At 40.2% G+C, this 26,878-nt stretch overlaps 1 long non-coding RNA gene across 2 annotated transcripts in view; it reads left to right on the top strand.

Annotated features, from left to right (window-relative positions):
- The window catches only part of LOC114032000, a 68,797-nt gene that overhangs the window by 2,336 nt on the left and 39,583 nt on the right, over positions 1 to 26,878 (top strand). Inside the window, exon 1 of one of the 2 annotated variants that reach the window (XR_003567798.1) lies at positions 24,925 to 25,004. The exons of the other annotated variant lie outside the window; for it this stretch is intronic. This is a non-coding gene — a long non-coding RNA (uncharacterized LOC114032000). Of the gene's footprint in view, positions 1 to 24,924; positions 25,005 to 26,878 lie in introns of those variants that run through there. 2 annotated transcript variants of the gene reach the window in all.

The raw sequence follows: 26,878 nt of genomic DNA, 5'->3' as shown, positions 1-26,878 counted from the left end.
GAGAGAGAGAGAGAGAGAGAGAGAGAGAGAGAGAGAGAGATGAAGAGAAAGTTACTGAATTGAATACCTAAACAACCTGCTCCCAAGTGACTTCATAGCCCCCAAGAAAATCATCTTCATCTAAACAAAAACCATTTGTTAACTGCCTACTGTGTGCAAGGCACTGTGCTATCCTTTGATTTGTTGGCAGCCTTCAAAAGTTATTATATCTTTGTCGCCACTAAGTCCATAAGCACTTTCTTTGTCAACTTTCACTTCCCTATTGTCTCACTTGCAGTAAGTTTGTTGATGATATATGAAGGAACATTCCTGATCATTTATTTTTTAAATAAATTTACAAAATTTTTATTGATGTCTTTTGTTTTTTTCTTTTGTCACCTACATTTTTCACTATTTCCCTCTTCTTTCCCCCTCCATTCTTTGTTACAAAGAATCAAAAAAGAGAAAAAGACCACTTGAGCAAAATTAACCAACATCTCCACCAAATTCAACATGTAGTGTTCCACACCCATAGTTTCCCTCCCCTTTCTGCAAAGAAGGAAGGCACATTCTCATTTCTTTTCTTTGGGCCACACTTGGCCCTTATAGGACTCATTGTTCTCTCCATTTACATTGCTGTTGTAGTTGTGTATTTTCCCCCAGTTTTGAAAGTAATGTGTTGAATATATGATATACTTTTTCCTTTTAATACTAAATTTTATTGATCTTTTCTTTCTATATTGTTCATATTTCCCCCAGTATTCCTCCCCCTCCCATAGAGTCATATCCTATAACAAAAACTTTTTTTTAAAAAAGAAGAGGAAAAAAATTCTGTAAAATTGGTCAACACAATGAAAAAACCTGATGTTAAATGCAGTTAGATGGACCCCCACCTCTGCAAAGAAACAAGGTTGGGGAGGGAAGGTTGTCTTTTCATATTTTGGGGGGGGACTAGCTTCGTCAGTATAGGGATTTAGTTTCATTTACTTTGTTGTCTGTTCTTTCCATTTACATTGTTGTGTAGATTGTTTTCCTGGTCCGGATTATTTCACTTTGCATCAGGTCATGTTCTTCCCATGCTTCTCTGTATTTACCACATTTATCATTTTTGACAACACAGTAACATTCCATTTCACTCATGTCTAGTTTGTTTAGCCATTCTTCTGTTGACAGGCAGCTGCTTTATAACCAATTCTTTACTACTACAAAAAAATACTTCTATAAATATTTTGGCTTCTGTGGAATTAAAAAAAAAACTGTGACTTACTTGGGGGTATGTGCCTAGCAGTGGGATCTCTGGGTCAAAAGGTATGGACATTTTAGTCGCTTTGTTAGATTCTAATTCTAATTAGAATAATTCTAAATTACTTCCCATGATGGTTGGACCAGTTCACAGCTCCACTAACAGTGTATTAGTGTGTCTGTCTTTGCAGAGTTCCTTTGACATTGACTTTCGAATCTTTAGCCATCTTTGTCAGTTTGCTGGGTATGAGGTTAAAAACTCAGAGTTGTTTGTTTTGGCATTATTAGTGATTCAGAGCAGTGTTTTCATATGGTTAGCAACACCTTGCAATTCTTTTGAGAGTGGTTTGTTACTATCTTTTGACCATTTATCCATTAAAGAATAGTTTCTCATCTTATTTATTTATTTATCTATTTATTTGGGAGGCAATCAGGGTTCAGTGACTTGCCCATGGTCAAAAAGATATTAAGTGTCCTAGGCCACATTTGAACTCAGGTCCTCCTGACTTCATGGCTGGTGTTCTATCCACCGTGACACCTAATTGCCCCATCTTATATATTTATGTTAGTTCCCTATGTATCTTGAATACCAAGCTCTTATCAGAAATATTTCATGCAAAAATTGTTTTCCCCAATTTGTAGCTTCTCTTCTCCTAGTTTGTCAATTTTGTTTGTATAAAAGCTTTTTAATTTCCTGTAATCAAAATTATCTGCTTTGCCTTTTGTGATGCCTCTATCCCTTGTGTAGATAAGAATTCTTCCACTAGTCCGAGCTATAAAAGAACCCTGATCTTTTTTTTCTCCTAACATACTCTTATGGAATTCTGATCATTTCAAGAATTTGTGCTAGGGTATTTAGGAAAGAGCATACTTTACAGTTTATTGAGTCTTTCATGAGAAGCTATTACAGCAGATTTGACACCAGGCCATAATTTTCTCCAACCTCTTTTTAAATATTTGATTTTTAACAATTCCAGGCACAAGCAATGTGAAAATTACATCTTTACTCTTATAATGAGAGTGAAAATCCTGGAGAAATACCTATTCTGGAAGCCCCATCATAGTGGTGATAAAGGATTGTGTTTTCCCATTGGAAATGTTAGAATTTGGAGTAGAGTGCCTGATCAAGGATTGTTCATCCAATAAATCACATATATGCCCAATGCTCTGATAAAATCAAAGATTCAGCAATTATAAAACTCTAATCATTTGAAATAGTGAAACTATGCTCCATTTCCTGTAAAATATACAGAAACATATAATACACATGGTTTATAGATGGACCCCAGTGTCTATAAAGCTCCCTGTGTTACATAGAAATAGAACTCTGCTGCTTCATCAGTTTGAATTAAAAATGATTTTTACTGTTATAATAAGCATTAATTATTGCCTTAATAATTTTGTTGCTGCTTGAGAATTAAGAAAGGCTTTGGAGAAATGATTTTAGGTGGCTTAGGTCTTTAAAAATCTGCCCATGATCATTTTTAAGTTCCTTACAACAAACAGAGGCATTCATAATCATTCCACTAACCATAGATACCTCCGAATAAGGTAGCGAGCCCTCAAAAATGTATGTATGCGTGTATGTGTGTGTATGTATATATATAACATAATATATATATCTTGTTGCTGGTGATGATGTTACTCACTGAAAAGCACTTTCATTATAAGGACTCTCCAACTTTACTTCCCTTCCCATTCTTCCCATTTCAGTTTATTCCAAGCTACAAATGCTCATAGTTTCCTCCACCTTGATCACTGTGTAGCACCTGTCACTTTAAGTAGTTCCCCTTTCTTGCCTTCGCTTCCATGGCATTGACATTTTTAAAAAATAGATTTTTATTCATAATCTTCATTTTTTCATCGCCTAGATTTCCTCTTCCATCCTGTTCCTTCCCTCTCCCTAAGAGCCATCCTTTATAACAAAGAATTTTTTTTTAAAGAAAGAGGAAAAAAGGGAAAAAAGAGAAACAAAAATTCAGTTAAACCAAGCAACACATCAGAAAAAGTCTGATGTTCTATGCAATGCTCCACACCTGTGGAGCCTGCCCTCTGAGGGTGAGGGTTCTCATATCTTTTCTTTGGGGCCAAGTTTGTTCTTTAGAGTTCCCTCAACATTTGGTTTCACCTGTGTTGTGATGGTTGTTCTTTCTGTTTTCATTGTTACAAATCATATTCTGTGTTGTTCTGCTGACTCTGCTTAATTCACTCAGCATCCATTCATCTAAGAATTCCATTTTTCTCTCTATTCACCACGCTTATTATTTCGAACAGCACAGTAATATTCCAGTTCATCTGTGGACCACAATTTGTTAACCATTCTCCAATTTATGAGCATCTACTTTTTTCCAGGTCTTTGTTACCACAAAAAGTATTGCTTGGTGTGTGTTGCTGGGGGGGGGGCTTCCTTTTTATCAATTATCTCTATGCTTAGTAGACAATGCTTGAATTCTGTTCTCCTACCTGTTTGTCTCCACTTGCCACCCCCTTTCCTTTCCTTAATCTATCCTTGGACTTTTTTTCCCCTCTTTAAGTACCCTCTTGATGATTTCATCTATTTCGATGGATTCAATTGTAATTTCTATGTAAATGGCTCCTTCATCTGTCTCTGGCACCAGCCGTCCCTAAGAACTTTTATTCTATATTTCTGCCTGAGTGTATGTCTGGTACTTGGGGTGCAACATGTTCATAACAGGATTAACCATGTTTCCCACAAAAATGTATTCCTGCCCCTAAGGTCTTTATTTTCCTTGATGATGTCACTGTCCTCAGCCTCATAGGCTTACATCTTGAGTTATCTTTGACTGTCTCCCATCCTTTAACAATTGTGCTGCCCCAACACCATCCACTTCTAGAAATAAAGGATTTCAGAACTATAAAGGACCTTAGAATTGAGGCCCAGAGAGGGGAAATCACTTACTTTCAACTTGGCGGTGCAGTGGATAGAGCACAAGCCTGGAATTAGGAACACCTGAGTTCAAATTCTACCTCAGACACTTATTAGCTATGTGACCCTTGGGCAAGTCACTTAACCCTTATTTGCCTCAATTTCTTCATCTGTCAAGAGGGGATCATAATAAATGCCTACCTACCAAGTTGGTTGTGAGGACCAAATGAGATAATATTTGTAAAGCTCTTAGCATAGTGTCTGGCACATAATAGGTGCTATATCAATGTTAGCTATTATTATTATTATTATTACTTGCCCAAGGGGATCATTCTAGTTAATGGCAGAGCCAGATTTAGAACCCGGACTCCTGACTCCCAGTGCCATGATTTTCCCAAAAGGCTTTATTTAGGTTATTTCTTATTGAGGTACATTTCTCAGAGTACGTTGTCTGGACTGCTCCTTTGCTCTTTTATCACATTCTGCCTTGTCCACACATCTTTATCTCTGCCCTCCAATTAGGTTGTGAGTTCCTTTCTGTTCCTATCACCAAGCACAGTTCATAGCAGCCACTTGGAAAATATTTGTTGAACTGAATTTTTTCCCATCTCTGTTCACAGATTCTCCACCCCCCCCAAGAACAGAGGTTCTTAGCTAAGAACCTCTGTTCTACATCAAGCCTTTCCTGATCCCCCTCTCCCACTACTGCTGACCTTCCTCCCTTTACAACCTTATATTTATTTTGTATTTCTTCCATATGTATATGTTGTCTCTCTGATGACATTTAAGCTCCTTAAAAGCAGGAATTGTTTAATTTTTGTCTTTGGTTCCTTAGTGCCTGGCCCAGTGCCTGGCATACAGTAGACCCTTAAAAAATGCTGTTGTTTGATTACTTGAAGTATGGACACAGGCAGGAGTTTTATTTTATATATGTAATTTGCAATATATTTCTATATATCTCTCTATATAAAACCTCCTACGTGTTTCAGTCCATTCTAGGTCTCTCCAGGAGAATAAATGGAACTTTTGTACTCTTAACCAGTCAGTTTAGTCTGCAAAGTTTAGTTTCTCAAAGTGGCATTGTATTTGAGGACATTGCCTTTATCACCCTCAAATTATGCTAACGATAATAAAGCAATAATGTTTTTTTGTTTTTGCCCTTTTTTTTTTTTTTGGTGAGGCAATCAGGGTTAAGTGACTTGCCCAGGGTCACACAGCTAGTAAGTGTCAAGTGTCTGATGTTGGATTTGAACTCAGGTCCTCCTGATTCCAGGGCTGGAGTTCTATCCACTGTGCCACCTAGCTGCCTCAATAATAAAGCAATAATGGAAGATGACCATTGCTCTGTTGTGATACCATGGGAGTTAGACGTTGGATGTCATAGGATCATAGGATTTCGAGCTAAAAAAGGGACTTGGAATTCATTAGGTCCAATGCCCTCACTTTACCTGTGAGGGAATTGAGGTGCAGAATCTGCAAGTTGAAAGGAACATCTGAAGCCATTTAGTTCAAGCCATAACTTAACCCAAATTTGCTCTGAGACTTCCCTGACAAGCGGTCATTTGGCCTTTGCAGATCTCTAGTGAAGGGGAACCTGGGAATTGGATCTTAGCTCCAGAGCTGGAAAGGACCTGAGAAGCTATCTAATTCAACCCTCTCGTTTCGCAGGGAGGGTGACTGAGGCCTACCGAGTTTTTATGACCTGCCCAAGGTCACATAGGTAGTAAAACATCAGAGACGAGATTGCAACCCAAATACTCTGACTCCAGAATGAGTGAATGTTCTTTCCCTTATACCACACTGCCTCTAGTTCAGCCTCTCTATTTTTACAAATATCCTATTTATTACTTTACACTTTGGGTTAACTCTCTTAGGAAGTTTTTTTCCTTACAGTGATCCCAAATCACTGTAGTTTCTATACTCTAGGTCACATAGGTAGTAACTGGAAAAACTGAAAAAACTGAGTCCTCGGACTTCAGATCAAAATAAATCCAAAGGATGGGGGATTCATTTGTTTGGGAACTCTTAAAAATCCCTGTGAAATTAGCCTGTGGCATTCCAATTATTTCTTGCACTTAACTGAGATTGATTGGCCAGTTCTTGGCTAAAACCCTAGTTATCTGCTAGTTGTCAGTTCCCAGCCAGCTCTCCTCCCCCTCTGAACCTTCCCTCACAATTGTTCTTCCTTTCTTACCCCTTTCTCTAGTTCTTCTGGAAGATCCTTTCTTTCTTTCTTTCTTTCTTTCTTTCTTTCTTTCTTTCTTTCTTCTTTTTTTTTTTGCCTAGGCAATGGGGTTAAGTGACTTGCCCAGGGTCACACAGTAAGTGTCAAGTGTCTGAGGTTGAATGTGAACTCAGGTGCTCCTGACTCCAAGGGTGGTGCTCTATCCACTGCGCCACCTAGCTGCCCCTGGGAGATGCTTTCTTGACTGTCTGTTCTTCCTTATCCAAGAAGATTTCATGAACTTGTTCCTCCTCTTGGCAAGCTTTTGAAATTCCCCAAGTGCTTTGGGGCAGCTTTGTCCCAAAGTCCCTGCTGCTGTTCTGACCCACAGGAGCAATTAAGCGTTGTCTCATAGCTTCAAAGAGCTTGGTTTGTGCCCATCGCTTTGCATGATTCTGCTTTCCTTGAAAGTGGGGTTTTTTTTCTGTTTTTAAAGAGTCTCTTGCTTCAGGAGAAAGTCGAAAGAATAAACCATATATGACAGTCTGAAATTTCTAATCAGTCTTTGACTAATCCACTTTTCTAACCCTTTCCATTTTATTCTTTCTCCTCCTCCTCTTTTCTTTCTTTCTTTCTTTCTTTCTTCTTCTTCCTACTCCTCCTCTTCTTTTTCCTCCTCCTCCTTCTCCATATCCCATTCTCTCCTTAACTTCCCCTTCCTTCTCTACAATGGAGGCCTGGATTCTAATGTTTCTGAAATTTCTATGAAAAATTTCTCTTAAAATGCAACATTTCTACTCAACATTCTTTTCCTTTCCACTAAATGCTGAAAACTTAAAGACACTTTTTATTATGGAACTTTTGTTTATAAGGTTTGAAATGTTTGTTTACAAGTGAGATTTGAGGTCTGTGCTTAAATCAAATGCATGTTTTTCAAAGAATACAATCCTATTGCCCTCCTTATCATGGAAAAGCATCCTTCATAGTCAAAGCTATGTATATGAATATAGTTTTAAATACCTTCTAGCTAGAGGAAAGATTTATTTATCAATTACAATGTTTGTGAACCCTGTGATATTACATGAGCTTTGCACATCTCAACAAAAGGTTGTAGGTTTTCATTTTGACTTTTTGTTTTCTAAAATTTGATTGCTATATTGCTGTTTTTCATCCTTTATAATAAGAGTTATAGTAAGTAATTCAGTAAGGTGAAATGTTTACTTGTTATGTTTGTGAATGCAATTCAATATTATGCAATAAATTTGCTGTTTTAATTTCCAAGCCTAACAGCAGAGTAAATTTGCATAGGCAGCGTAATGAGTGGTCTGTACGGTTACTGTGGAGAGGGCTAGGACTGAGTTTAACAGCTTTCAAAGGAAATTATTATTGTAGTTAGAAATGCTGGTGCCTGAAATTGGATGGAATATAAAGTTGGTGTGGCTCGGAAAAATCACCTCTCTTGGGGTAAAGACAAGGTGATGCATCTTGCTTATTCTCTCTGGAAAGAGCATTTGATGTGGAATCAGTAGATCTGGGTTCAAATCTCAATTCTGCCACTTACCAGTTGATCTTGCCAAGTCCTTTAATTCGTGTCTCTGGACCACAGTTTGCTCATGTGCAAGAGGAGAGCCTTTCCACCTTTTAAGTTCTGTGATGGAGGGTGCTCCCGATGAGAGGCAGCATAGTGTGAAGGACTTGAGGTCAGGGAGACTGGGTTCAAATCTTGCCCCAGGTGCTTATTATGTCTGTAACCCCGTGACAGGCAAGTCATTTAACCTGTTTTCCTCATCTGTAAAATCAGAGGGTTAGAGTCAGTGGCTGCTAAGATCTCTTCCAGCTCTAAATCTATGAAATCTGAAAATGCTCCCAAAAAGAGGACTGCTTTGTCCTTAAGAGACAATGATATGGACTGGAATGGAGTGCATGGGCTGGCCTGTTTCTCATAGTGCTGGCTCTTGACTAGGTGAACGCCCTTTTCTTTTCTTTAAAAATGGGAAAACATGATTCGATAATAGCTTCGGAATTAGGAGGCTAAGAGTATGCTATGACAGCAGCATAGGTGATTGTGTCTGTTCAGGATTTACCTGTGCGCACATTGCTCTCCTGCAGTTATGACCGGTGACTCAGGATTCTTGATCATTTTTGCATTTGGTGAAGAAAACAGTTGAAAAACATTAATGTTTCTATATTTTTTCCGGATGTCCATACCCTTACTGACTTCCAGAGGTTTGTAGTTTCATCTAAATCTCTTCATTTGGGATACTCATTTCATAGCAAGTTGTAGAGAGTTGACTTGCTGTTAGTTAAAAATTTTGAATTCAAGTTAACAAACATTTATTAAGCACTTTTATGTACAAGATTCTGGATATACCAAGACAAAAAGGAAACAAGGTCACTGTCCCAAAGGAACTTAGGTTCTGCAAAGGAATGCAGCAAGCACACACAGATAAATAAATATCTGATAATTTGTGGAGTAAGAGAATGAGGCAGTGTGGTACAGTGGAAAGTGCTAGGTTGAGTCACAGGACTTGCGTTGAAATCTTGACCTTGCTACCTGGGTCATTCTTGTGCAAGTTACTTCACCTGTCTTGGTCTCAGTTGTTTTTTATCTATCAAAATAGGGTAAGAAAAGATGACCTCAAAAATCCCTTCTAGTTCTAAATCTATGACACTGCTAACACTTGGGGGTAGAGTAAGGAAGAACTTCTCGTAGAACTGAACCTTGAAGGAAGCCAAGGATTGTGAGAGGCAGAGGTGAGAGGTGAGTGCATTCAGAGCATGGGGTGAGATCTGTGCAAACTCTCGGAGATGGGGAGATGGAGTGTTGAGTTCTGGGAACGACTACTAGGCCAGTTTGGTTAGAGTGTAGTGTATGGAGGGAAAGAATGGGTAATAAGGCTGGAAAGAGATGTGGTAGCTGGATATGCTAAAGAAGAATTTAAATGCCAGGCTGAGGTTAAGTGTTTTACCTTGCAGGCTGAGAGTGATGTGGTCAGATCTGAGCTTCAGCAACTCTGGGGAGGATGAATCCATCTTCCCCAGAAGAGAGAGACTGGAAGCAGAGAAAACAATTAGGAGGTTATTGCAGTAGTCTAGATGAGAGACGATAAGGGCAAGAATTAGGATATTACTTGTGTTGAGTGGGGAGGAAGGGATGAGGGGGAGAGATGTTGTAGAAGTAGAATGGATAAGGCCTGGCAATTGATTGGATATGGGAGGGGGGTAGAGATTTAAGGCATAGTGAAGAGTCCAGGGAGATTCTGAAACCTGAGTGGCTGAGGGCATGGTAGAGCCCTTAACAGGAAGAAGAAACTTTGGAGCAAAGGGGGGGGGGGTGGTACCCAGTAGATAGGAAGAGAGTGGTAAGCTCCCCGAGCGGAGAAGAAGGAATGGGATCAAGGGTCCAAGTAGAAAAGCTGGCCTTGGCAAGGAGAAGGGCCACCTCTTTGTGATTAATTTAACCGATTAATGTTGATTAGCTTTTACAAAGAGATATTCACTGCAAAGAAATAACAAGAACAGAAGTACAAAGTATTCCCCCTTCTAACATCTCAGGGCACACTGTCCTCTATATCATTGGTTTGTGTTGAGAGTGGGGTCTCTACACAGCCTTAATCTCATTAAGTTCAAAATTTGGCATAGCTGATGGATGAATGGCCATAGCTCTCTCTTGGCCACCTTTCATCTGTCCTGGGTCAAACTGGTCACTCAGGAATTCACTCCTCACCAAGATGGCTGGCTGCATAATCTGGCATAGAATAGCTCCCAAATCTCTGGTGGTTTGCCATTCCCAACTTTCATGGCTCACAAGGCTGCAACTGTCTAATGTTCCTTTACTTAAAAACAAATGAAGAAAGGCAAAGGACAGAGGTCTATATCCATGGGTCTCATGTTGCCCCAGTGGGGAGAGCCCGAGGCCTCTCCCTATCCACAGGCTTACAACATATCTCTCTCACTCGAATGCAGTCAGACCAGAAAGAGAGAACAGGCCTGTTTTGGCCACTTAGCGGCTTAGAGCGAGCAAACCAAATGGGTGGAGGATGGAGCCCTTATTGGCCAGGTCCCCTTTCAGTTACAAAGGAGACTAGCCTCTTAACTGGTATTGCTTCCCCTATTCTCTTCTTCCAGTTCACCCTACATACCAATTCCCAATTAATTTTCTTAAAACACAATTTTGCATATGATTATCTTCTGCTTAGAAACTTTCTAGAGCTCTTTGTTGCCTACAACTCCAATACCTCAGTCTGACATTCAGGGTCCTCCATAATTTGACTCCTCCCACTTCTCTCTCTAGTCTTCTCAATCACTATTTCCGTGTACTTTCTCCTAATTTCTGTTTTCTGAGCTTTGGTTACTCCAGTCCCTCTACTTTAAATGCTCATCTCCTTCCTTTGCACTTATCAAAGTGCACTCTTCTTTCTAGGATACTTTCCTTCTGGTCTTTCTTGACCACTCAACCTTTCAGAGATATTCCTTCATTTTATGTATATGTTCTGCCTCCCCCCCAGCTGTTTAGTATTCCCAGCTGTATTGCCCTCAAGGGCAGGTACTCCATCATCCCCATATTGCTTAGCACAGTATCTTTCAGAAGTAGAATCTCCAAGAAATGTTTGTTCATTAATTCATTCTTCATCAAATATTTAGTGAATGTTTACTATGTGCCAGGACCCACTCTAGATGCTGTTGAATACAGAAAGAGAAAGCAGACATAGTCCCTGTCTTCCCAGACCTTGCAACCTGCTAGTTGATTATAATGAAAAACAACTCAAAAGTATATACATTACTGATAATGGGTCACTATAATAATCTTTGTATAGGGATAGCATTTAAAAATTATTTAGTGGTACAAATCCACTCTGAAAATCCAGTTAGGTCCTATTTTCACTTGTGAGAATTTCACAATATTGATGCAGTATAATTAAAGTTTCAGTACAATTAACAGTCTCTGTGATATTAGGATAGGAAGGCTGTTACAGGTTCATTGCATTAAGATTACAGTTTTGCACTATGGTTAGAAAGTATTTTAAGTGTAATCTGTGGAATACATTATTCAGACTAGAAAAGGTAAGCCAGGTCCACTGAGGTACTCACCACATTATGTTGGAGACTTCATTCCTACAGCACCTGGTACAACTTAGGGCACAAGTTCCAGAGTTCCTAAAGGGCCCCTAAGTTTCTTAGTAACTCAAAGGATTGTATGTTACAGTTTGATGCATTGCCCAGATTTGGGCCTACTTCTCTGGCAGAGCCCATAGCTAAGTAGCCAGGAAGGGCCTTAATTAAAGTGGTTTACATCTGACCACTTTGGAGGCCAAGGGGCCTGCTGCCAGATGTTCAAGACAGTAAGTAGTGTATTTCAAACCAATGTGCCACCCCTTTCCTTACAGTTTAGCTACTTGTAAGACATTCTGCTGGGGAAAAGAATCAGAACTGCTGAATAAAGCGCAAAGTTTGGAGGAATTTGTGGATTTCTATTATATGTATTAATACTGTCTCTTGATTCCCTGTCAGTACAGGTGCTCAAGACTTGGCTAGCTCTTATTTTGAAAATTTCTGTTGGTAGGCTTCTTGTGGTTGTGAAAAAATTTAAGGTTATTTTAGTTGGTTTGGAATAGAGTCATGTTCAGTGGTGTAACTTCCACATATATTTGGTTTGATGGCAAAATAATCCAGTTCCTTTAAAAAGTCAGGTAACTAAATCATGCTGAGTCAGTGAGCCATTCACCAGAGACAGCAAGGAAAGAAATTAGAAACAGCTGGAGCAGACAGCCATTGAACGCTCTCTCTGCTCTCCTCTCCTTTCCTCCTCTCCCCCTTCCTCCCCTCCCCTTCCCTCCCCTACCCTCTCCTCCCTTCCCCTCCCCTCTTCTCCCCTTCCCTCTCCTCTCCTTCCCTCCCACTTGGGGCAGTGAATTTGGAGTTGGAAAGCCTAATGCTCTGCCTCAGCTTTGCTGTTCACTGTGTGACCTTGGGCCAGTCATTTTCCTCTCTCAAGATCTCAGTCACCTCCACTGTAAAATGACATCCCTTTACAGTTCTAAAATCCTATGGTCCTAGTTTGAGAATCATAAGATCATATTTAGATTTTGAGCTAGAAGAGGACCTCAGAGGGCTATCTAGTGCTGCTCTTTCATTTTACCGAAGAAGAAACTGGGGGTTCAGAGACATAATGTGAATTTCTCAATGTTACATAGGAAGAAAGTGATAGAGCTGGGAACTGAGCCTAGGTCTTCTGACTCTAAGTCCCACTGTTCTTTCCACTGCATCAAGATCAGAGGAATTTCATAGGCATTTACTGTATTTGAGCATTAACAAAATGATAATCTCCTAATAAGACAGCAAGATGTGGACTGGAAGGTGGGTCGAACTGGTGGACTGACTGACCCAATAGCAAGAGTTTTGATTACTAGATTGATTTCAAGTTAGAGGAAAGTCGGTGTTAGAGTGCTTCAGAATTCTGATCAACTTTTTTTTTAAATCAGTGACTTGGATAAAGGTATATAGGTGCAGGAAGCTGACAATGAGAGCTAAAAAGTAAAATCCAACAATCTCTCTATAGGTAACGACAGTGAACAACACCTGAACTAATTGAAATTTAATAGGGAGAAAAAGTAAAGCCCTGCACTTGATTGCAGAAAATCAATTGTACAGTATAATCACAGGTGTACTGGAGCCAGCTTGAAAAAGAGAACTGATTGTTCAGTTTTCAGTATGAGCACACATATACCTTGCAAATCAGCAAATGCTACAAATCAGAGCTTGGCTTATTTGTTGATTGTCTAGACTTAAGAAAGCAATAGAAAAAAATGTCGATAATACAGATACAGCTTAAAAGTGTGAACTACATGCCCCCCGCTTGCCCAGCTGGTTGTTAAACATTTACCAGCACACCCCTGAGTGGGATCGGAAAGCAGTCTTTGTGAAAACCCTTCTTAGTATTTTGGTGTAGAGTCCCACAGGATTTTGAGGGCCATCTGGGTCCAAGTGGCTCATTTTATAAATGAATCAGCTGAGCCATCTTAATTCCTAGTGAGTGGCCTGGTAGCACTGGTGTGGGTGGTTGTGGGACTTGGGTTTTTTTTTAAGCAATAGGACTTGTTATATATCAGCCTAAGAAGAGAGAACCAAAATAGTGGAAAGGCCTGAAGAAAAAACAACTTTTTTTTTATAAAAATTAGACTTGTCATTTTATTGTCATAGGGAACCCCAAATGATGAAACTAAACCAGTGCAGAGCTGTGCATGCTTTGCCATTTATAATCTTAAGTTCCCCGGGGAACCAAGACTTAAAGTGGTTCCTTCAGTGTCACATGACCAGTATGTGTCAGAGGCAGGACTTTGACTAAGGGCCTCCTGCCTCACTGGGCAGCTCGGTGGCACTGCAGTAGATAGAGTGTAAGCCTGGAGTCAGGAAGACTCATCGTCGTGAGTTCAAATCCAGCCTCAGACACTTACAAGCTGTCTTACCCTGGATAAGTTACTTTACCCCATTTACCTCAGTTTCCTCATCTGTAAAATGAGCTGGAGAAGGAAATGGCAAACTTCTCCAATATCTCTGCTGAGAAAACTCCAAATGGGGTCACGAAGAGTCCGACACGACTAAAATTACTGAACAGCAACAGCTCCTCATCAGCATCCGACTATCACTGCATCTCTGGAGAGACTCTTAGCAGTAGGCTTAGACTTCAGGTATCTGTGGGTTTTGTCAGTGTGGTTCTTCCCTCCACTAAGTAAGATCGCAACCCCTTCACGCCTGAAGCCCAGAAGATGGTTTGGGGGAATTGTTGTAGTCACTAAAATGATCCTGCTTCAACATGGCGATGAGCCTTTCTCAGTTTAGTTAGTTCTTTCGAAAACTAGAACTGAGTTTAGTTTCTTGGGAGACAGGCATAGAATGCATCCCTGGACCCATCCTTGAAGCTTTCCTAGCTTGGTGGAGGGCCTTTGGAGTTTGTGCTCAGTTGTTATAGCCTTTAAGAAACTGTCATTGCCACATGCCCCACTGAGGCATTGGAGTAGGGCTTTGCTTGAGGAGTCATCTTAACTTATTCCAATATATTAAAATAGGAATTTCATTACTGGTAGGAAATAATACTTTGTGCTTGGAAGCATTTTTTCATTTTTGATTCATTTGCTGTTTGTGTCTTGTTATATTATTATTTATGTTTTGTTGTTCTAGATCAAAGGTTCTTAGCTTTTGTTGTGTCGTGGACCCCTTTGACAGTCTGGTGAAGCCGAGGGACCCTTTGTCAGAATAAAGTTTTTGATGCATACAATAAAATACAATTACAAAGGAAGCCAATTGTACTGAAATATAGATATCAAAATATTTTAAAAAAAAACAAATTTACAGACCCCAGACTAAACCCTGGACCTCTGCTCTAAATAAATATTTTTTTCAGAGAAAGATAACACTCGGGAATAGCGTAGTGGAGAGGTTTGTTCCTGCACTTATTGAAAGTTTTTCTTTATTTTTTTAAAACTGCCCAAGGTTATTTGTTACTAAGCCACCATCTTTTACTAACCAAACTAGAAACCACATATGGTGGCAGTGACTAGAGGTCAAGGAAAAGAACTGGGAGGCAGTAAGCAGCCCCGTAAAACATAAACCATGCTGGGCACATCACAATTGTGACTAGGATAATCCAGCATATGCTTTAAAATGAGCTAGGAATCAAAGCCTGTTCTTCACTCAGTGCTAGATGTGTAGCCATGTTCTAGTCAACATATTTTGGCCAAAAGGGACTCTTGTCTTCACTTGGATTATTATAAAAACAGGTAGTTTAGGCCCTTCTGGCTCTTTGGATGAAGCAGGTGTGCCTCTGGCCTACAGGTCCCATAGTCCTTCTTGACAAAGCCAAAGTCTGCACTGTTATTACTCAAGAGAAGAAAGGCACTTCTCACCAAGAATTAAAGATGTGGCAGCATTGGCTGGACTTCTTCAGCCTTTAGGCTTATGAGGCCCAAGTCCTGGTAGTGCCTGAAAGCATCCTGAGGTCTGTTCCTGTCTAGATCAGGGTAGAAGGTTTCCTGGAGGGAAGGAGGAGGACTAGGGCACCCATCTCCCCCTGGATAGCCTTTATTGTAATCTACCCAAAGGCTAAAACAACTACAGGAAGAGGGAGAAAGAGCTGCCTTCCAGTTTGTCTGTTCCTGTTCCCTCTGCCAGAAACAAGAGGTGTGTGTGTGTGTTATGTGAAAATCTCTCCAAGTTAGCATACTCAAATGCACATTTAATCATATCCAATGGGGTTTGTTTTTTTCCAAAATCCAACTAACCCAGCTGTTTCACACTATTAATCTGTTTAGTCTGCTCTTGTATTTTGATAATATCTAATGCATTTGGAGGGAGGCAACCTCATATTAATGTCTAGCCAGTTGTAAATTGGGGGAATTGTCCTGGTAAGTCAGCTTATACCTAAAAGCATTGGATCCTATTATTGTAGTGATTAAAGGTGTATTAGTGGATGACTATTACCTCTGCGAGAGGCAGGGTGGTGTAGTGTCTAAAGGCCTCACCTTGAAGTGAGGAAGACTAAGGTTTAAGGCCCGCCTCTCGGTCATACTGGCTGTGTGACCTCTTCCTAGCTGCTTGGCCTCTTGGTGCTCCAGGCAACTCTCCAAGATGCTGTCTTACAGATGAGATGCTGTAGCAGTCAGATTTCCACACCTGAAGTTCCCTATGCTAGTGAAATCATAGGGACTGCCCTCCTCCTTCTCCAAAACAAACAAGCAAACAAAAAAAAAACCAACAACAAAAACCCTTCTAAAACAAAACACTACACCAGAAAAATTAGCTTTTATAGGTATAAAATAAAATGGAGCTTGATTATTTAAATTGGTATTTCCAGAGTTCAGTTTTCTTATCTGCAAAATGCCAGAGTGAGACTGGGTCTCCAAGGTTCCTTCCAGAACACAAAGCCTAAGATTTTTAAAAAATTCAATCACATCATTTAATGTGGGAAGTAGTGTGGTACAGTGGAAAGCACACTGGTTCTGGAGTCAGAGGTTGTTCTTAAGTTGTTTCAGTCATGTCTGACTCTCTGTGACCCGATTTGGGGTTTTCTTGGCAAAGATACTGGAGTGGTTTGCCATGTCCTTCTCCAGCTCATTTTACAGATGAGGAAACTGAGGCAAACAGTGACGTGACTTGCCCAGGGTCACACAACTAGTAAGTGTCTGAGGCCTGATTGGAACTCAGGAAGAGGAGTCTTCTTGACTCCAGGCCTAGTGCTGTATCCACTGAGCCACCTAGCTGCCCTGGAATCAGAGGACCTGGGTTAAAATCTTGTTTCTAATGCTACCTAGGTCTTAGTTTCTTCATCTGTAAAGTGAGGAGGTTGTACTCCTTTAAATCTGTGATCTATGAACATATCACAGTATATGTCACAGTTTATAGTGAACTGCTTCAGTTAAGACTTTCATATACATACTGGGTACCTTCTATAATATTCTAATAGAATAAAAATGGTGTGAGGTGTGTAGGCCTTCCAAGCTCCTACACTGGCACCAGGCAGAATGGGGCACAGGTGAACCAAAGCCTCTGTTAGATTCCTTTTAAAAGTAGATTTTATTGATGTCTTTTGTTTTTAAGTCTCTTAGGTTCCCTTGTCCCTGTGTGAGAGCCATCCCTTATAACAAAAAAGCAAAAAGTGGGGAAAACACCAGCAAAACTGATCGATATCCTGAAAAAATCTGCCATTCCACGGGATATTGCACAACCATGGATTCCACCCCCACCCACCTCCTCAGAAGAGCAGGGAGCGAGTGTCTTCTCGTGTCTCTTCTTTGCCAGCCAAGCTTGTTCTTTATGATTTTGTAGCATTCATTTGCAAATGTTATATGGTAGCGGTTCTTCCCATTTATGTTGTTGTTGTCATCATGCATATTATTTTCCTGGCTCTGTTCAATTCACTTTGCATCACTTCATTTAAGTCTTTCTGTGCACCTTAGTGTTCATCATGCTCATCACTTCTTACAGCTCAGTAATATTCCATTCCTTTCTTGGACCACAATTTGTTTAGCCATTCCCCCAATCACTGGGCATCTGCTTTGTTTCCATTTCTTTGTGGTCAGTTACTTTTGAGCTTCAGGCATGTACAGTGCTTGAAGTGGCCCGTTCTGTAACGGTTTCAGGTCTGTCTGGAAAGTAGGAAGATTGGATCCTTCTTTGTCTTTCCCATCTCTAAGTTTGCTTAGTAGGAAGAAGACTGTCAGCTTCTTTTCTTGCCAATAGTCCGATTCGTATTTTCTGTCTAGCTATAGGAAGGGCTGTTTGACTTAAATCCAAAGATTTTACATGTTGCAAAATCTGGTTTTCTTAGGGATCCTAAAGCGTTTGCCCAAGCCCATTTGGCCTTCTTTTTTAGTACTTGGCAAGAACATCAGCAGAGAGATTGGAGGTTGTTGGTTCAAATGAGATAATCCATGTCAAGTGCTTTGTAAATCTTAAAAATGACTTTATAACTGGCAGCTGCTGCTGTTATTATTGTTATTGTTATTGTTATTACTTTGTTATTGTTACTTGCCTGGGGTCCACAAAGAGATTTCAGGTCTGTGAACATGGATAGGAAAAAAAAATTACATCTTTATTTTCACAAACCTCTAACTGAAATTTAATATTTCTTTCGATTATTTTAAAAAACATCATTTTGAGAAGAGAACCTGTGAGTTTCACCAGACTGCTCAATAGATCCATGACAAAAAAGGTTCAGAACCCCTGCTTTCAAGTGTATACAATATACCAAAAACCAGATTCTTTAGAACTACCTAAGGTCCCGTAACAAAAAGAGCTAATTTTATACTTCTTTTTCTGGTCTCTTTGGGGTATAGGCCTAGCAGTGGTGTCACTAGATCAAAGGTTATACACAGTTGGGTGACTTTACGGGCAGAGTTGGGCAAAGTGCTTTCCAGAATGGCTGGGCCAATTCACAGTGCCACCAACCGTGCATTAGTGTGCTGGTTCCATAGCACCCCGCCTCCAAATTGTGATTTTGCTGATTTTTGTCATCTTACTAAGGTGCCATCTGAGTTAATAATTGTGCCACAAAAGCCAAATTCTCATCAGATCCCCTGCTTATCTGCAGAGGTCTAAGCTTTCCATGTAAATGGCAATTTGTTCCCCAAGTCACATGATTCTCTAATAGCAATTTAAGTTGCTTGTTCACCCCTAATTTTTTTTCTCTAGCCCCCTCAAATAAGAAATCATAAGCTTTGGGAAGAAAAGAAAACAAATATCAAACACCTTCAATCACTTCTAAATCATCTCCCTCTCATTCTCTAAGTGGCACTTTTCTGGGGAAATTACTGAAGAAAGAGAGGACATTTAGGAAATAGAGATTCAAATTACCTTTGTAATTTTAGTAAAAGTGGCTTGAAATTAATGAAGGTTGTTAAGTGTGTTGATGGAGGTTGCTTACTGTTTGCCCAGTTCCTTCCCACCCCCCACCCCTCCACCTTCAAGGATCTGATTAATTGGTACCTGGTAAATGGTTTGCCAGAGTGGCTGTGACTGAAAAATTCCTCAGCCTGAGGCCCCCCTGATGCTATGCCTTTCTAAATGTAACTAGACTAGTCCTTAAATGACAGTTTGCCACCAGGCCCACCCCCAAAGCCTTTCCACCTTGACAGGATCAGTCAGAGTTTGTGTTCTACTAGCATAGATTTTAAAACTGTGCGCTATAACGATCAAGTAAAGGAACTAAGAATTCTCAGCCTGGAGAAGAGAAAATTGGGGCGGGGCAGACATCATAGCCAAAAGTTCAGTTATTTGAAAGGCTGATGTGTCAAAGAAGGGTTTGATTTGTTTTGTGTGATTTCAGAGACCAGAACAAAGACCAACAGATAAAAAGTTCAGGGAAGGAGATATTGGCTCAGTGTAGTAAGCTACTTTAGGAAAGTTGTGAGCTCTCTGCCCCTGGAGATTTTCAAACGGAAATTGGAAGAACACTTTTCAGGAATAGTTGTCTATTTCTTCTCTGGGTTGGACTATCTGCCCTTAAAATGTCAGAACATCCTGTGTTCTTGGGAGAGTGGGAGACCAGTTTGGGGAGTGAGCTCGACCTGACATACAACTAAAATACAAGTTTGCCATAATCACTAGCGCTGTCACATTTTTTTGCTCCTCTGTCATTCCATCAACCTCCAAAGCCACTAATATCAGCCCTAAGCATACTTCATTATGCCTTTGGGAATTTCAGACACCTGTTTCCCCCTCAGCTTGGGGGGGGGGCACTTTTTCCTTCCCTTCAGGCCCTTCGTGGTAACCTAAGCTTCTGACAATAATATTGTTTCCTATTCTGTGATTCTATTGTCTAGATTTCTAGGTGGGAAAGGGGAAACAGGAGCTCCTACCTCCTAGCATTTGGTTAGGGAAACTGACAAAATGCAAATTGACTTTATGTGCTTACATTATGGAGGATGTGCAACCCTACTTAACGTTGAGATCTGCCATTACTGAACTGTTTAAGTAACAAAGAGGTGCTACCTTCCCAAACCTCTATAATCCATCTAGGTTGTGCTGCCCCAGGGAACTGACATAAGCTTTTAGGTACTTCGAAAAATGTGGTCATTATTAGCTAAAGATGGATTAAACTGAAAAATGACAAGCCCTGACTTTCAGAAGAAATTGCATAGAATATGTCTCTAAAGATACATAGGATGTTTTTGACATCAATTGACCATAATTCCATTAGGCTACAGGTCCAAATTCTGTATAATTTGTACTGACATTTTCAAGATTACTTGAAGTAAATAGACAAAATGAAATAGTTTTAGCAGGAACATTTTTGTCAAACACATGTGTGCAATCAGGACCAGCGGAGGACTGTACGACCTCAAGTCCATACACATTGTTTATATAATTTTGAAGAACATGAACTGTAAAATACAAAACTGAAGAGCATTATTTGAAAGGAAACATTTAGATGACAAAATTCTATGGCTGTTTATAAGTTGTAGCAAACTTTGCATGATTTTTAGCTTTTCCTAAAGATACCGTTCAGTATCAGTAGTGTATGGTGTAGCCTAGAAATTGGTTACAGAATTAATATTTTAATAAAACTGACTTTCCTTATAATTTTACATTTGATAATAATGATTTAATAATGGTTTTTCTTTTTTTTTTAAATTTTTTTTTTTCTGCTAGGCATTGGGGTTAAGTGACTCGCCCAGGGTCACACAACTAGTAAGTGTTATGTGTCTGAGGCCAGATTTGAACTCAGGTCCTCCTGACTCCAGGGCCAGTGCTCTATCCACTGCACCACCTAGCTGCCCCCAATAATGGTTTTTCAAGGGCTCTTTTATCAGCTTGGATGCTGCCTCCAGCATTATAGATTTTAATCTCTTTACCCTTAGAGCAGTGTCTGGCACGTAGTAGGCACTTAAAAATGTTTGTTGGCGTGTAAATAGTCATGGGAATAAGGTACCTATAGTACCTACCTCACAAGGTTGTTGTGAGCCCTAAATAAGATAATGTATGTGAAGGTTTTTGTAAACTTTAATATAAAACCCTATGTAAGGGGGAGTGTTATCTATTATTATTCATCAGGTCTCATAGCTGAAACAAATGTGCAGAATCACAGAAAGACTTGGAGGAAAGCTCCAGAGGCCATCTAGTCCATCCCTTTTATGGTATATTTGACAGCTAGCATCTAACCTGTTCTTGAGGATCTCAAGTGAGGAGAAATCCACTCCCTCCTAAGCAGTCCATTCCCATTTGCCTCTGCAATTTCCACCCATAACTCCCACTTCTGCCCTCTGGGGCCAATTAGAATGAGTTAAATCCCTCTTCCACAATGTATGTACCTGAAGACAGCTCCCTTAAATCTTGTCTTCTTTGTGCTAAATGTCCCTAGTTTCTTCACCCAATTCTCCTATGGCGTGGACCTTCACTGTGCTGTTCTTTCCTGGTTGATTTCTAGCTTACTAGTGCCCTTAAAATTTGGCTCGCAGTTGCCAACCTTCAGTTGATGAATTCTCTCTAAGCTTTGGTAGGCTGGTCCCCAAATAGCATACAACCTTTGTTAGTGATTGCTTTTGTTCAGTTGTTTCACTCGTGTCCAACTCTCCATGACCCCTTTTGGGGTTTTCTTGGCAGAGATCCTGGAGTGGCTCACCATTTCCTTCTGCAGCTCATTTTACAGATGAGGAAACTGAGGCAAGCAGGGTTAAGTGACTTGCCCAGGGTCACTCAGCTAATTAGTATCTGAAGTCAGGTGGTGTTGACTCCAGGCCTGATGCTCTATCCACTGCGCCACCTAGTGCCTTTGTTAGTGATAACCTTTGTGAAAAAGAGGCTGTATATAGAAATGCAATTCAGACATCTCTGTGACACCAACTTGCACTGATGATGTTGGCAATTGCTCTGAAGCAGTTTTACTTGATTTTTGGGGGGAAATATAATTTCATTGTGGGAGGGGGTTTCTTTGGGAGTTAGTTGGGAAATGTCACATCAGAACAAAATGTATAAAGAAAAGAGATTTTGCAGTATGCATTTATAGTAGAAATGCTTCATTGATATTCCTTAATTACATAAAAGAAATAATCTAGGACACCATTAGTTGAAATAATTTTATAATGGTTCTTTTCTGGAGACTTTCTGGAAGAGCATAGACAAGAGTCACACAGCATGAGAGGGTGCGGGCAGGTTTTGATCTGTACCACCGAACTGAGGGAATACTCACATCACACTGGTAGAGTGTCATAAAATTTCCAAAGGTATCTAGACAAAATTAAATAAATAATTCATTGTTTTCTTTATCCAAGAAAGAGTAGACATTTAGTAACTATGTGTAAAATGTTGCTCTGGCTCCTAGGAGATACAGAGCAGTGGGAGGAGCGGTGGACTAGGAATCAGGAGACTTGGATGCTTGTCTTGTCTCTGTCACAAACCAGTTCTGTGACCTTGGGCAAATCACTCCCCTTCTCTCACCTTCAGGCGCCGTATATGTGAAATACAGCATTTGGATTATATGATTTCCAAGGTTTCTTTCAGCTCGCTATCTGCTCTAACAAGCATTTATGAAACTCCTGTTGTGAATGAGGCATTGTGGGCACAAAGATCCAGTGAAAACCAGTGCCTGCTTCCTGGGACCTTCCTTTCCACTGCCCTAACACGCTGTGATTGATTTCGAGAAGCTTTCAGTCTAGGTGGAGATAATATGGGGTATAATGTAAATATCAGTGTACCAGAAATCAGGAGACGGAGATTTGAGTCATGCTGTGGCTGCTTAGCTCTGTGGCCTTGGGCAAGTCAGTTGGCCGTTCTTGGCCTGTTTTCTTCATCTGGAAAATTATATCTTAGGTTTTCTTCCAACTTTAAGGTTCTATGAATTCTAATAGGTGAGGGATATACTATGTAGTCAAGTGGTGCAATGAATCGAATACTGGACTTGGGGTCAGGAAGATCTGAGTTTGAATCCAGCATGAGATTTGGCCTCTGGCAAATCACTTAACCCATCTCAGCCTCAGTTGCCTGATCTATAAAATGGGAATAATCATAGCACCTACCTCACAGTGTTATTGTGAGAATCAAGTGAGATAACATATGTAAAGTGCTTTGTAAACTTTGAAGTGCTCTACAAATGACAGCTGTTGTTACTGTTTTTTGTCATTACCAGGTGAAACATGTTAAGTTCTATTAGAGAAGTATGGATAAGATTTTGACAGAGTTAGGGAAGGGGGATGGCTGTCAAACTTCCCCACATGAATTAAGGTGACCCACTACATTAATGCATATTAATTCCTAACAAACTGTATTATTGTCAGCCATTGAAATTTGGAAACAGGTTCTAGGGTGGTTTCGTCCTTGACTTGCTGTCACCATTTTTGTAATGTTTCCTGTGGTCTTTGTCTTCCTGTGTATTTTTAAAAAAAAATTGTTTATTTGAATTCCCTGTTCTTTACTGTTGTTGTCTTCACTGCCTATTGCAACCGTTTTCCACTAGGTGGCAACATCACCCATAAGACCTTGAGTAGAGGCTTCTTAATAATACTAATACTAATAGCTAGTATTATATAGTGTTTTAAAGTTTTGTGAAGCACTTTACCTATATTATTCCCTTTGTTCCTCCCAGCAACGCTGTGAGGTAGATGCTATTATTATCCCCATATTTTACATGAGAAAACTGATGCAGACAGATGTTAGATGTTGGCCCTCGTAGCAGAACCACGTAAGTGGCTATAAGTGACTGAGGCAAGATTGAAGCTCAAGTCTTCCAGACTCCAAGTTCAACAGTCTCTTCACTGTTTCACCTAGTTGTTCTGTTCAAAATTAGGAAAGATTTTAGGATCATAGAATGCAGATCCGGAAGGCACCTTTGAAATCTTCTAGTACAGGGCTTCTTAACCCTTGGGGATGTGTGTCTAGATTTCAGGAGGTCCAGGAGCCTAAGTGGGGAAAAATTGCATTTTTATTTTCACTAACCTCTAGTTGGAATTTATATTCCCTTCAATTATTTTAAAATATTATTCTGGGAGTGGATCCATAAGCTTTACCAGACTGCTAAGGAAGTCCATGACAGAAATAGGTTAAGAACCTCTGATCTAGTGACTAGATTACAGTCCATCCCCCCTCATTTATACATCAGAAACCTGAGGACCAGAGAGGAAAAGTGACCTCAACTCTCCAGCTGCCCATTGGCCATCTGGAATGAGATAGCTCATAAACATTTTAAACTCACCATGTCTAAAACCGAGCTCAAAATCTTTCCGGACTCTCATTCCAGGACTCATTCCACCACTTCAGTCTCCTAATGGTGGAGGGATTTGAGAAGACCTGGAGCTGATCTTGATCAGCTGCCATGGTGAGTGTTCCCAAACAAGCTGGTATCAGTCTGAACAAATGGGATTTGGGAAGACATCGATGATCCTGAGAAACCCAGCAAGTTGAACTTTGTTCAGCGTGGTAAATGTGCCTCCCTCTCAGTTACCATGGAAATCGGGGACCCAAAGATTCCTGGGAATAGTTGAGCCTCAGTGCCCTCGCTTCAATGATCCTCTGCATGTACAGTCTCCTTCCTTGGGAATTTAGCTTTGTTTCTCAGTCCCAGTTTTGTTTCTGTGCTTAATTTCCTTCGCATGTTGTTATTGTTCTGTTGTGTCCAGCTGTTTGTGACCCCATGGACCATACTGTCCATGAGATTTTCTTGGCAAAAATACTGGAGTGGTTTGTTATTTCCTTCTGCAGTGGATTAAGACAAACCGAGGTTAAGTGACTCTCACCCAGGGTCACACACACGCAGCTAGTTAGTGTCTGAGGCTGGATTTGAACTCAGGTCTTCCTGACTCCAGGTTCAGCACTCTGTCCACTGAGCCATCTAGCTGTCTCCCTTTCTTGGATAGTATCGTATAATTCCATTTGAGCTCAGTGGTTTTCTTACTAAGGGAAAATATAAAACTTAGCAGGATTTGGCTTTATGGAATTTCATTGCCCCTAAGGCTCAGAGAGAAGAGGGAAAAGGTAAACTGCAAAAAGGAAATCTTTAGTACAGTCATGGTCTAGAGGGTGCAGCTGCCTACTAGCTCTTCCATTTGCCAATATAGGCGATGGATAGTATAGTCCTAAAGTTGCTATATTCTCCTGAGTCTAACATTTCTTTGGTTTCTGTTAGCTGGCAACCTTTTGGCCTCCCCAGGTTCCTCTAGTGGCAAAAGTGACAGCATTTCCAGTTGGTGCAGGAAAGCAAACACCACCAATTCAGAAAATGACAACTTTCCTGGATGTGTAACTATGGTAAATACATATTCTGCTACATGAATTCTATCAGATGGGAAGTAGAAAGGCTGGGGCCTCTATACAACATTCTGTACATACATTTCCCCAGAAAAACACTCTAGTGTACTCTTTTGCACTTAAGAGTAACAGGCCTTGGCTGTTTGTGAGTCAGGAAGCAAAGCTGAGTACTTTCAATGACTTAAGATGAGTCATTCTTGAATATATGTCTTAGGACTCCTTGAAAGGGCTTTATAGTTTTAGACAAGCAACCATTGAAGGAAATGTTAAAACGAAAAGCTAAGGATGACTTTGAGGTTGTGAAACTGGGTGGGAAAGGATTGTGGTACCCTCAATAGAAATTGGAAAATTCAGAGGAGGGATGGGTTTAGGGGAAAAGATAATGAGTTCTGTTTTAGACATACTGTGTTGGAGTTGCATCTTGGACATCCAGTAGGCAGATGGTGATGTGGCATTGGAAATCGGGAGAGAGATTAGGACTGGATTTAAAGACTGTGGAGCCGTTGCCATAGATATGATCGTTAGCTGATGAACCATTGAGAAAAGTGTATAAAGATAGAAGAGAAGAGGGTCTATGATAGAACCTAAGGGAACACCTAGAGTCAGAAGTCTGAATGGATGAAGAATTGCATACCTTCTGATCTGGGACTAGAAAGGATGTCTGACTATTTCTTTAGTGAATGCTAACAGACTAAGATCACTTGTAATTTATGTGACCTTTAGGCCCTAATGTATGATAATAAGATCATAGGTTTAGATCTCGTGTAACTCCCTCATTTTACAAATGAGGAATCTGAGGTCGAAACAGGGAAAGTTACTGTAAAAAGGGAAATATAATTTTGTGTTCTCTCTCGTCCTGTTGAAATCCCATCCTTTAGAACCCAGCTGAAATATCAACTTCTCTATTAAGCTTTGCAGGGATTTTCCCTTCCCAACCCCAAGCTGGAAACTCTTTGTCCTTCTGAATCCTCATGGCACCTGGTACTTCTTCTGCATTTATCATATTCTGTGTTTTATCTCTGAGGCATCATGGGTCCTGGTTATGCCTGTGGCGATTGCTCATCTGAAAGGGCTTTAAATATAGGCCTAATGATGGGCTTTCTGTTGTTGGAGGACCAGTCTAGCTAAGTTCAGAAAGGCTCACCAGGTCACAAAATGACAGAATTTTTGGTTAGAGCAATTACTCAAAGATCTACATAGGCAGAGATAGGTTGTGATTTGTGGTATCAGTACCCACATCAAGAAAATTATGGCTTCTAAGTGTATTAAGGAAATTATTTGTGACTCAGAAAAACCCTTAGAGTGACCTTTATGAAATAGTGCAAAGTGGAAAAAGCAGAACTGGAAGAACTGAGTACACAGGAAAAGTGAATTCCATTTCAATGCATTAAACATTTATTTTATTTTATTTATTTATTTTTTAGGCAGTTGGGGTTAAGTGACTTGCCCAGGGGCACACAGCTAGTAAGTGTCAAGTGTTTGGTCTGAGGCTGGATTTGAACTCAGGTCCTCCTAACTTCAGGGCCAGTGCTCTATCCACCGCGCCACTTAGCTTCCCTGTGTTAAAAAATTTATTAAGCACCTACTATGTGCCAGGCACTGTGCTAAGCATTGGAGATACAGAAAGAAGCAAAAGACAGTTTCTGTTATGAGAGATTCATAACATTGGGTAGTAGTGAGAGACAAAGTTGAATAGGTAAGGTGGTACCAAATCATGGAGAGTCTTAAATGCCAGAGTGAGAAGTCTGTACTTTGTCCTTCTCTGGAAAATGAATGAGTTGTACTTGATCTCTTTCTAGCTCAAAATCCTTTGATCCTGTGACCCTATAGGACACTGAGAGCTAGTAAAGATTTCTGGGCAGAGTTGGGTTTGG

The sequence above is a fragment of the Vombatus ursinus genome, unplaced genomic scaffold (assembly GCF_900497805.2).
Source record: "Vombatus ursinus unplaced genomic scaffold, bare-nosed wombat genome assembly UNPS02015358.1, whole genome shotgun sequence".
NCBI classification, from domain to species: domain Eukaryota; kingdom Metazoa; phylum Chordata; class Mammalia; order Diprotodontia; family Vombatidae; genus Vombatus; species Vombatus ursinus.
The sequence above is the reverse complement of the archived record's forward strand: the minus strand, read 5'-3'. Positions and strand labels throughout refer to the sequence as shown.